The sequence below is a fragment of the Nicotiana tabacum genome, chromosome 8 (genome assembly GCF_000715075.1).
Source record: "Nicotiana tabacum cultivar K326 chromosome 8, ASM71507v2, whole genome shotgun sequence".
Classification (NCBI taxonomy): Eukaryota; Viridiplantae; Streptophyta; class Magnoliopsida; order Solanales; family Solanaceae; genus Nicotiana; species Nicotiana tabacum.
This window is the reverse complement of record NC_134087.1, coordinates 28,046,148-28,059,605: the sequence shown is the minus strand read 5'-3', so window position 1 is coordinate 28,059,605 and position 13,458 is coordinate 28,046,148. Positions and strand designations below refer to the sequence as shown.

At 35.1% G+C, this 13,458-nt stretch overlaps 1 pseudogene; it reads left to right on the top strand.

The window, feature by feature from the left end:
• LOC142163011 (hyoscyamine 6-dioxygenase-like) overlaps window positions 1-13,458 on the top strand; it is a 34,241-nt pseudogene that overhangs the window by 18,840 nt on the left and 1,943 nt on the right.

Below are 13,458 nucleotides of genomic sequence, written 5' to 3'. Positions count from 1 at the left end.
TTTAGCTAAATACTATTGGTTAATTTCAGCATGTAAAATGGTTTAGGATTAAAATTAGATTGCCAAGTTTTTTTTTTAATTTGACAAACTGTGAGCATGCCTAGTATAATGTAATTAGATAGTAACATGTGAATGAGATGACCCGGGTCCAGTTTGTACCATACACATTGGGTCTGGGCCCGCATTGGTAACGGACTGCCCTGCTTGCATCATTTTCAGATTTTACGAATCATATTCGGAACCCAACTATAACAACTCATAAGCATGTAAATAAATTAGGACCTTTTCTCTTTCATTTTGTAGAGACAAATTTAATAGAAAAAATGTAGGCACTTTAGGATTATCCTGTTAAAATAAATGAGATGAGTCTCACCCAATAAAACGTATAAGTTGCGGGGCCCTCAATAAAAGGTTAATAATTGTATAGACTTCGGGATCGGTCGTTTAGCAAATTTCACGACCTTACCCAAAAAATAATGATACGCTAGTCGCTTTAGGCGCGCCTTTAACAATTTATTTTCTTAAACTCGGGTGCACATTTATGTGACCTAAATCCAAATCTCAACAAAGTCGAAATATGTCGATAACCACGGGTACATTGATGTGACGTAGTTCGAGATATATTTTCACGATGTTGCAATTCTCGATAAAATTAATAATAATGATAAAAGCGGTTAAAAGTCAAAATTCGCACATATGTTCAACATGTATTATATCAGATAATCAAGCCGAATATAACAGTTGAGCGACCGTGCTAGAACCACGGAACTTGGGAATGCCTAACACCTTCTCCCGGGTTAACAGAATTCATTATCCGGATTTCTGGTGCGCAGACTGTTAAACAGAGTCATTCTTTTCCTCGATTCGGGATTCAACCGGTGACTTGGGACACCATAAATCTCCCAAGTGGCGACTCTGAAATAAATAAATAAATCCCATTTCGATTGTCCTTTAATTGAAAAAAACTGTAGGCGGCGCAGCCGAAAATGGAGGTGTGACAGTAGGATGCAGTATATTTCATATATTCACAACAAATTTATTATTATTTAATTTAGAATGAAAATTAAACAAAAGGTAATCGACAAAAGATTGGAATTCCAGTAATTGCTTAACGATTCTTATGTGTTAAAATTTGGAAACTTGGAAAGGATTTTCCTAACATTACCATGCAATGAAATAAAGGTTCTTATTGATTATTAAGGTCATAAATTCTAGAAAAAGTTAAAGTCGTTTCTATCTAACTTTATTATCGAACATCTATTTTAGTCTAAATATGATTACAATAATTCTGACAAAAGAAAAAAGAAATATACAAAAAACTTACAACTTGTTTGGATGGTTGTTACCCATTGTATTGTATCATATTGTTACGTTAAATACGATATTTGTTTTGATTGTTACTTAAATTTTATTGTATTGTATCGTTAAATTTCTCGTTACATAACGACAAAATGTGCCACTTTATGTAACGACCAATTTGGTGTGGTCGCGTCGTTACCTTCTCTTTTTTCTCAATCTCACCCTTCATTATTATTAAATAATTTTATTTTATCATTTACCCTACCTTTTTATATAATAATTTTACATGTATCATAATTTTTCTTTACAATATTGCAAATTTATTCTTTATATCGCTGGTGTGTGATATCATGAAATGATGGCAAACAACACAATTTATCCAAACATTATATTTGTAAAACGATACAGTACAATGCAATACAATACGATACGATAAATTATAAAACGATACGTAACAGTAGATGATTTCCAAATGATTCCTATTTAACTAAAATGATCATAATTCTAGGAAACTTTAAAGAGGAAAAGTAGGATTCTTAGTTTTTACAACATTAGAATCGTGGCAAATTCATAATTACTTAGCAGGCCACAAAACAAATTAATATTTGTATTTAATTTTCATATATCTGTTTATGAACATATTGCTATTTAAATTGAAGTTTACTTCAAAATGAAGACAAAAGCGTTGAAAAAAAGAAGCTTTAATAACAATCCGTTATATTGAAAACCTTAGAAACATGAAAGTATTGGATTTGAGGAAAATAGTTGCACAATTAAATAAGGTAAAATCCTACTCAAATTTAAAGTCCTTAATATTAGAATTTCCTACGTGGAAAGATTTAGTAACTAAAATTTTAATAGATTTCAAAATACTAAATATTAGGACGATAATCAAATGACTATTTTGTTCAGTGTGAACTCTATTTTCAAGGGATAAAAAAGGCGAACGACATTTCGCTAAGGGTCTTCGTGCTTTTAATATAGTATAGATAGTATAAGGAGGTTGTATATAAAATTTGAAGTCATTTAATGGAGATTTGGACTGGTTTTGAACAAGAATTGCAACTGAAAATCATGGAAGAAGTTCGTCTACAGACGCTTATATAAAGGTGTATAAAAGTGCATAATAGTGTATAAGGTGTGTTTCTACACTCATATACACTATTATACAAGATTATACATAATTATACAAAAAACTAACTTCATCTTCTTCCTTGTGTCTTTTCTGAAATTTAACTCAAATCTTGCTCAAATCTACTCCAAATCACTTCAAATTTAAATTTTGAACTCTTTTTGATATTTTCAATCAATTGGAACACACCCAATCCAAACAACTAACAAATTCAAAAAAACCCATTTTCGAAAGCAAAGCATTGAATGCTCTTCAATGGTGGACTTCTACTGTTCAATTTTCTTACATTGCAAGCAGGTGACACAAGAGGAGAAACAGAAAATATACGGCCCCTTGAAGCATATATAAAAGATCTGAGAAGAAGAGAGACTGAAAATAATGGTTGTGAGAACACATATTTAACTCCATATCTTTTAGAAGCAATGGTTGTAAGAACACAGATTTTGAATTTGCTAGTGCTTTCAAAATATGTACAATGTGGGATAGGTCGGGTAAAACTTAAAAATATGGGCCATTTTTGTTATGGTGTGAAGTCATGTGTATTTTCTTGTAATTCTTTCCATTTCTACATTATCAGGCCGCTTACAAGATTAATACACGTAACCGTCTATAAAAAATATAATATTAATAACCTGCAAATATTAGGCAGTTTACTTGCTATAAGAGGTTAAAATACAAAAATAATCAAATGTCTCATTACAACATTGAGAAGAAAACATATTTTTTAACTGTAGATTGTGTAAAAATTACAGGTGATCAACCGTGGAATTCTGAGATATTATTGGAGGGGACAATGTTAAAAAAAATAATAATAATCAAAATTGGCTTTGAGGCGTGAAAATCGACTGTCCTTAAAGAGTTATCGCCTGTATACTAATTTAGGGAAAATACAAAACGATTCTCTTCAGGATACAACAAAGCCTGCAGTAACACTTGTGATTTTCTATATCCACTTCGTTGGAATTCTTGTGTATTTATAGGCAACCAATAGACCCTTTCAGAAAAGATGTTTTGTTTCACAAACAGACACGACTATTTATTCGAATTTTGAATTTAAAATTCAAATAAATAATTAACTCTAGGATCTCGTGCCTGTTGAGTTAATCTCGTGCCTGTTGAGTCAGTCTCGTACCTGTTGAGACAATCTCGTGCCTGCTGAGTCAGTCTCGTGCCTGTTGAGACAATCTCGTGCCTATTATGTGCTATTTCATAATGATCAGTTCCGAGGATAACAGGCACGGTACGAGTAAGGTCGGTCCCGGGAGTGTTTCACATGACAGGCACGGAACTTCTTTCTTCCGATGTGGGAAGAATCCAACTTCCAACTTACCAATAACAAACTATCTTACAATCCCCCACTAGTTTGTTATTTCACTTCATAACACTTGTGAATAATTGAAAGTATCTTTTACAGATTTGAACTTTCCTTTAGTGTAAGGATATTAAAGTTTTGACGAAGTTAATGGTATCTTAAGATTTGAACCCCAAATCCTTGTGCCAAAACCGAAAATACCACACACACAGCGTTATCTAGTAGCTTAGAAAATCCAGTATTCGCTTTAGCACGTTTACGGCCATGTGCTCATCCTGAATTCATGAATATTTACAAGATCAACCCTTTAAATCTTGCTAGAAGCGGCACCACTTCAATATTCATATAGGTGGAATTAGTTAATATGTCCCTGTTACTCCAGACATTAATAATTCCATTAAGATTAATCAACCTCTTCATGTAACAGTATGCACTTTGGAGTTTGTCTTTATGCCCCTGTTATAACAAGCATTTAACAACTCCTTAACTCCTCATATAACAGTAAGTAGTACAATAGAATTAGGGCTCCTAAAGAGGAGATCAGTGCTTAAACAATACAAGTAACTTGTTATTACCCATTGAACTTATATTGTTAGAGTGTATACTAACTCAAAGTGGGGTTCCCATTCCTTGTATTTAATTTAAGGGTCTCAGCCCCATCCCTCCACAAGTTTGTTGTACTACATCTCTACCTAATGGCTTCGTAAGTGGATCAGCCAAATTCTTATTTGATCTCACATATATTATAGCTATAGCTCCATTTGTAATTAATTCTCTTATATAAGCATGTCTCAAGCTTATATGTCTCGATTTCCCATTATAAATTTTATTGTGAGCAACACACTTTGTAGTCTCACTATCACAAAATATGGAAATGGCTGGCATAGGTTGTGGCCACAACTTTATATCAAGTAACATATTCCTCAGCCATTCTGCTTCTTTTCCAGCAGCTGCTAATGCAATAAATTCAGATTCCATAGTAGAATGGGAAATACATGTTTGTTTCTTGGATGCCCAACTAATGGCTCCACCGCCTAGAGTAAATATCCATCCAGATGTAGATTTATTATCATTAACACTTGTAATCCAACTTGCATCAGAATATCCCTCTAATACATTAGGAAAACCATTATAGCAAATGCCCAAGTGCTTTGTATATTTTAAATATCCAAGTACTCTACTTATTGCTTTCCAATGATCATTACCTGGATTACTGGTAAACCTTGAAAGTCTACAAACAACAAATGCAATGTCGGGTCTAGTGCAATGCATTGCATACATCATACTACCTATCGCACTTGCATACTCCAACTGTGCTACTGCTCTTTCAGTATTTGCAGTTAGCTTAACACTAGAATCATAAGGAGTATTATACCCCTTTATTCCTAAATGACTGAATTTAGTAAGGATTTTATCTATATAATGTGCTTGTGACAAAGTCACTTGCTTGTTATCTCTTTTGACCTTGATTCCCAAAATAGTATCAACTTCATTTAAATCCTTCATTTTAAAAACTGAGGTTAGATACTTCTTGGTCTCGGTAATTCCTTGTAGATTCGTACCAAAAATCAGCATGTCATCGACATATAAACAAATTATTACTCCATATTCTTTTGTAAATTTAGAGTAAATGCACTTGTCTGCATTATTATGTACGAATCCGGTTGATAGTATTACACTATCAAATCTTTCATGCCGCTGTTTAGGCGCTTGTTTAGACTTTATCAATTTACAAACTTTCTTCTCGTTTCCCGGAAGAACAAATCCTTCAGGTTGTTGCATATATATTTCTTCACTAAGGTTCCCATTTAAAAAAGGCTGTTTTAACATCCATTTGATGTACGTAAAGATCATAGATAGAGGCCAAGGATAAAAGGACTCTAATGGATGTTATTCTTGCAACAGGAGCATATGTATCAAAATAGTCTATGCCTTCCTTTTGAGTGAAACCTTTTGCAACTAATCTTGCTTTGAAGGTTTGGACAGAACCATCTGTATTGTACTTTCTCCTAATGACCCACTTACAACCTATAGGTTTTGATCCAAGAGGAAGATCAACCAAAACCCAAGTGTTGTTGGATATAATTGAGTCCATTTCATCATTAATGGCCTCTTTCCAAAAGGCAACATCTCTAGAAGACATTGCTTCTTGAAACGTCTTTGGGTCTTCTTCAACATTTAATACAATAGGAATTTGATTACAAACGTTTGTCCTATCTCCTTCAACAAGAAATACTATAGATTGTGAAGAAATAAAATCAGAACCAAGATGTTTTTCTTTTCTTATTCTTTGACTTTTCCTTGGTTATATTTGCATATCATCACTTCTTTCCTTAGTTTTAATAATTTCAGAAAGCGACAATTTATTAGCATCGATACGTTTTCCATTTATTTCAGTCATTTCATCAACATTGTCATTTATAAATCTATCTTCAATAAATTCAACATGTATAGATTCTATAATGACATTAGATTCTAGATCTAGCAGTCTATAAGCTTTGGAGTGTTGTGCATATCCTACAAAAATACTTTTAATTCCTCTAGGACCCAATTTTGTTCTTTGATGGTCAGGTACTCTATAATAGGATATACACCCCCACACTTTAAAATAATTTAAATTTGGTTTTCTACCATTCCAAAGCTCATAAGGTGAAATATGCATACTCTTTGAAGGCACTCTATTTAAAATATAACATGCAGTTAGTAGTGCTTCACCCCATAAATTATGTGGCAAATGTGCATTAAGTAACATAACATTAACCATATCCACCAAAGTTCTATTTTTACTTTCCGCTAACCCATTTTGTTGAGGAGTATAAGGGGCACTCATTTGATGTATTAGGCCATGCTCTTCACAAAACTTATTAAATTCGTTAGGAAAATATTCTCCGCCTCTATCACTTTGAATAATTTTAATTTTTCTACTCCTTTGATTTTCCACAACAGACTTGTATTCTTTAAACTTTTGAAAAGCTTCGTCCTTAGTTCTAAGTAGGTAAACATATGTAAATCTAGAGAAGTCGTCTATAAAAGTAATAAAATATATTTTGCCTCCTCTAGTTAATTCTCCATTTAATTCACACAAGTCTGAATGTATTAAATCTAATAGTTCTGTGGATCTTTCAACTTTACGAAATGGTTTCTTTGTCATCTTTGCTTGTATGCAAATTTCACATTTTATATGTTGAGTTTTACATGAGATATAACCATTTTTGGACATATAATTCAAGGAGCCAAAATTTTAATGTCCTAGTCTAGCATGCTATAAACAAGAATCAGACTCAACGATGTAAGCAGAAACATAATTTATTTCATTGATACTCAATTTGACCATGCCGTTACAATTATAGCCTTTTCCAACAAAAACACCATTCTTAGACACTATTACATGATCAGACTCAATAACTATCTTGAAGCCTTTCTTTGATAGCAAAGCAGCGGACATTAAGTTTTTCTTCATATCAGGAACATGATACACATTCAGTAATGTCAACTTCTGGCCAGATGTGACGTTAATCTCAATACTTCCTTTTCCAGCAACATCTGCCGTAACATGGTTTCCCATCAAGACTTGTTCAGAATCCTGCACTTCTGCATATGTCTTGAACATCTTCTTGTCAAAACAGACATGAATAGTAGCACCCGAATCTAGCTACCAGTATTGAGTATTTGTAGCAGCGGTAGCCACATTCAACTCTGTGACCATACCAATTTGCATTGCGGAAACCATGACAACAGTCCTTGGGCAGAATTTTCCACTAAGTTTGACTTTTCAAAATTTCCAGATTCTTTAATCTTTCCAGACTTTTCGGTTTTGCCTGCATTGAAATTTATTCCTGCCTTTCTATATCTGCAGTCCCGAATCATATGGCCTTTCTTTCCACAATGATGACAACTAAAGTTCTTTTTCTTTTTAAAAGAAAACTTTTTGAAAACTTTCAGATGTTTGTTCCCACTTTCTGAATCATTTTGACTGACAAAATTGACTGCAGAACTCGAAGGCTGACTAATAGCATCACGAGCACGAGTCTCACTTTAAATTTAAATGTGAGTACGAAATTGTTCCACAGTCATTTTATCCATAGAATGTAGGATTTTCTTTCTATAGTCATTCCAAGAGGAAGGCAATTTCAAAAGAATAGCACCTATTTGAAGTGCATCAGGAATTTTAACTTCAAGATCACTTAGTTTTGATACTAAGATTTGCAGTTCATGAATCTGATCCATTATAGGCCTAGTATCAAATATTTTAAATTCAAAGTACTGCAGAGCCAGGAATTTGTCAATACCTCATTTTTCATTCTAGTATGCAGTTTGTAGAGCAGTCCAAATCTCTCTTGGCGACTTCAGATTGCAGTAAAGATCATAGAGTCGATCTGTCAAAGTATTTAGAATATGGCCGCGACACAACAGTTCATCATGTTCTCGTTTCTTCCTTTCTTCCTTGACTACGTCAGAATCTTCTGCTGTGGGCTCAGGCATCAGAGGCAAGGCAAAATCAAGAACATAGTAGATATTGAGAGCGGACAACAAGAATATCATCTTGTCTCTCCAACGGGTAAAGTTCGTTCCATCAAAGCGATCAAGTTTGATGAACTTCGGATTCTCAACAACAGACATCAATTTCTCCATAGCAGAATAACTCTTTAAGATTGTTAAAAAAAATAAATCAAAATTGGCTTTGAGGCGTGAAAATCGACTGTCCTTAAAGAGTTATCGCCTGTATACTAATTTAGGGAAAATACAAAACGATTCTCTTTAGGATACAACAAAGCCTGCAGTAACACTTGTGATTTTCTATATCCACTTCGTTGGAATTTTTGTGTATTTATAGGCAACCAATAGACCCTTTCAGAAAAGATGTCTTGTTTCACAAACAGACACGACTATTTATTCGAATTTTGAATTTAAAATTCAAATAAATAATTAACTCTAGGATCTCGTGCCTGTTGAGTCAGTCTCGTGCCTGTTGAGACAATCTTGTACCTGTTGAGACAATCTCGTGCCTGTTTTGTGCTATTTCATAATGATCAGTTCCGAGGCTAACAGGCACAGTACGAGTAAGGTCGGTCCCGGGAGTGTTTCACATGATAAGCACGAAACTTCTTTCTTCCGATGTGGGAAGAATCCAACTTCCAACTTGCCAATAACAAACTATCTTACAAACAATAGGTGTTTACAAAGAATTATTTAACATGCCAGCTGAAGAGAAATCAAGCTACTACTTTGTTGATCCAAATAGCAAATGCAGACTCTGTACAAACACTTGTAACTATTCCATTGAAGATAAACATTACTGTGGAGAGATGACTTAACTCATAATTGTCATCCTCTAGAAGATTATTTGCCTTTCTGGCTCAAAAAACCAACTCGTTATCGGTACTTTCTTCTTTATTCTTCCTTTTTTCCCCAGAAAAAGGTCAAATTTATTTTTCTACCTTCGACTATGTTTTAAATTAGTTGTCGTTATACTTTCTTGCCATTGATACCATTATCGTTAGCAAATTGTCTCGTGTTATCTCTTGACCCTAAAGAGTTACAACGCGGCCTGAAGAGTTACCTTTCTACCCTGAAACTTAAAGTGAAAAATGAAGCGGCTAAATATGGAATTTTTCCCGAAGTATTTTGATACACTACATCCACACAAGATTTTAATCTCGTCCAAATTAAAGCTCTCCAGTTCACGGCTAAACTCCATTGTTTTAAGCATAAATACGAGATGATTTGCTAACAGTTAAAGTATCAATAACTGGAAAGTATAAACAAAGTTGAAAGAAAGAAGGATAAATTTGACTCTTTTTGGTCATATATATTTATGTGATTGTAGTGGGTTGAGATGTTACTTTTTCCATTCAATTTAATTTGTTTCCTTAATACTAATGTTAGAGAGGTATATTGGGAATGTAAACAAAATACATTTAGCTAAGTCAGTCCTAGTTAGTTAGTAAAAAAGGACACTTGACTAGTGTGTCCAGCTGTCATTCTCTTTTGCTCCGTATAAAAGGAAGGTTTACTTCCTTCTCTATAATGAAGTGAAAAATACAGAAAATGCTCTCTAGAATCTTCCGCCATTCCATTTCCTTTCAATAGCATTAGCTCATAACTGATTTGCTACTACTTTTTACATGGTATCAGAGCAGCGTTCGTGAGGACCGGAGCTCCGACGTGAAGACCTATTCTCGCCAGAAAGTTCATCTCTAGAGAATCGGAGAAATCGACAAACAAGGAGTCTCAATTGTTAAGTATAATGGCAGAAAATGAAGTGACGATGCTCGATCACAATCATCCATTGTTTCTCCATCCCGGAGATGCACCAAGTTTTGTTTTTGATTCCCATAAAACTCACCGGCCCTGAAAATTATGCCTTAAGGAGTAGAGCTATGAAATTAGCTCTACGAGGAAAAGAAAAATTAGGGTTTGTGAATGAAAATTGTCCAAAAAGTAGATATAGAGGAGAATTAGCTGAACAATGGGAGAAATGTAATGCTATAGTGCTGTCATGGATAGGAAGTACAGTAGCGAGTGAATTAATGCCTAGCATAATGTTTGCTTCGGATGCGAAGAAAATATGGAGTGATTTCCATGAAAGGTTCGATAGATCGAATCTAACAAGAATCTATCATTTGTCGACAGAGATCGCGACAATGAGACAGGGTACAGACTCAGTCACTACTTACTTCTCAAAAATGAAAGATTTCTGGGACGAGCTGGATATTTTAGCTCCATTGTCAAACTCTGACTGTGTGGAGGCAAGACCTTCTATTGAACACTTGAAATCCCAACGCCTACTGCAATTTTTGATGGGATTGAATGAGAGCTATAACAACATTAGAAGCAATATATTGGCAAGGAGACCTATTGTTACAGTAAATGAGGCGTATGCCATTGTTACACAAGAGAAAAGTCAAAGAACCTTGGGTGTAGTTGAAAACAAAGAGCCATTGGATCTATTGGCAGGGAAGGCTCAAATGGGTAGACCTAAAACTCCAGGACTAGTGTGTGAACACTGTGGATATAAGGGACATCTAAAAGAAAATTGCTACAAGATTGTTGACTATCTGCCAGATTTCAAAAGCAAGAAGAAGTCAGGGCAACAAGGTGGAATGTGGAATAATAACAACAACTTCAACCAAGGTCAGTTCAGAGGAACAAATCCGAACAATACTGGATTCAGGTCCTATTCTAACAACACAGCAGATGAGAGGCAAGTTCAAGGGCACTTCTTCACAGAAGAAGAATATTCACAACTGATGGAATTGCTGAATAAGTCTTCACAAGAAGGATGCAGTAGCATCATGGCGGGTACTGTTTCATTACTATCCAATACATAATATAGTTGTGAATGGATAGTAGATTCAGGTGTCTCACACCATATTACACCTTGCATAGAGTTATTACAAGAACTCAGACATATAGATAAATAGCAGAACAATAAAGTGAAAGTGCCAACTGGAGGAAAATCACGCATAGCTAATACATGGAGCACAAAGATACTAGGAAATTACAAGATCACTAATGTGTTACATGTGCCACACTTTAAGTTTAACTTGTTGTCAGTGTCGAAATTAACTATTGAACTTTCATGTTCAGTTGCATTCTTCCCTAGCTTCTGTGTGTTTTCAACACTTGATAGTGGGAAGGTAATGGGGATTTGTAGAGAAAACAATGGCCTCTATATTTTGAAGAGAGGAATGGAATCACCACTTGGAGTAGCAGTAACAAAAAATGAAGACATGGCAACTTTGTGGCACTTGAGATTGGGATATCCCTCAGTAGGAGCAATGAAGCATATTCCCTTGCTGAAGGACAAAGTAATTGACAAGATACAAGAGGAGTGTATGATGTGCCCTATGGCTAAGCAGAGCAGATTAAAGTTCCCTAATAGTGAACATAAATCTAGTTGTATCTTCTAGTTAGTACATGTAGATGTTTGGGGACCCTATAAGAGCGCCACTTATGATATAAAGCAATATTTTGTTACTGTTGTAGATGACTATAGTAGATTTACATGGGTATGTTTGATACAATCAAAATGCGAAGTTGTGGTTTTATTGAAAAATTTCTTTACTATGATAAAAACTCAATTTGTAACTGTTGTGAAACAACTTAGATCAGATAATGAGACAAAATTTTTCAATTCACAATGCAATGATTTGTTTACTTCAAATGGGATAGTTCATCAGAGTAGTTGCCCATACACACCACAATAAAATGGTGTGGTTGAGAGGAAGCACAACCATATACTGGAAGTGGCTAGATCTCTGAAGTTACAGAGCTCAGTTCCAGTAATTGTTTGGGGAGAATGTGTTAAAACTACAATTATCTTATCAATAGATTACCTGCTGCAGTTCTAGATGGGAAAACACCCTATGAGCTATTATATGGAGAAATACCTAAATTGGAATATCTAAGGGTGTTTGGATATTTGAGCTATGCTGGTAATTTGCCCAGAGGTGACAAATTAGATGCAAGAGCAAGGAGAGCAGTGTTGCTGGGGTATTCTGATACTCAGAAGGGCTACAAATTGTGCGATCTTGACACAAGGACATTCTTCATGAGCAGAGATGTCAGCTTCAGGGAATCAACTTTTCCTTTCAAAATGGGTAAGGCATGTGATGATGAGTTGTTATTTGTCCCTATAACAGATACTGCTGGAAAGACTTTACAACCTGAACCACCAAGTACAACAAATCCCTCAAATACCACAGATCCCTCAATAGAAACACACACACACCTCACACTGGAAATACACATCCTGAGCTGCAAGTGCCTACACATCCTACAGAAGTTGCAGAACCTGTGGAGGACACACTAGGAACCCATGCTGATTCTGCAGATGAAACTTCACCAATGTAGGAATCAAATGTGATGGATCAATCTACAAACAATGGCAGGTAGAAGAGAGTGACTAGACCTCCAATTTGGCTCAAGGACTATGTGACCACAAGTAAACCCACTAGACAGTGTTCATATCCAGTATCTCACTATGTGGATTACAGCAGGTTGTCACCAGCATATCAACAATATCTAAAGCCTAATTGGAACCAAAGAACTTCACTAAAGCATCTCAAGATCACAACTGGATAATAGCAATGAAGGAAGAGATAGCAGCCCTAGAGCAAAACCACACTTGGGAACTAGTAAATCTACTAAAAGGGAAGCAAGCTATTGGATCCAAGTGGGTATACAAGATAAAGCATAAACCAAATGGGGACATAGACAAATACAAAGCAAGACATATAACTAAGGGGCACAATCAAAAGGAGGGACTAGACTACCATGAGACTTTGTCACCAGTGGAAAAAATGGTCAATATGAGGACTATTATTAATGTGGCAGCATGCAAGGACTGGGAATTACATCAACAATAATGCATTCTTGCAAGGGGATTTATTTGAAGAAGTTTACATGGAAGTTCCTCAAAGCTTCTAAAAACAGGGGGAGTATAAAGTGTGTAAGTTAATCAAGTCCCTATATGGGTTAAAACAAGCTTCGAGACAATGGAACATAAAGCTTAGTGATGCACTTCTAGCAGCAGGCTACAAACAGAGTTCCTATGATCACTCCTTCTTCACCAAACGAGCAGGAGAAGAAATAGCCATCTTCTTGGTGTATGTGGATAATCTCCTAATCATTGGAAGCAGTAAGGAATTGATACATGAAGCTAACAGAACTTTACATAACAACTTTAAGGTAAAGGACCTAAGAGAGTTGA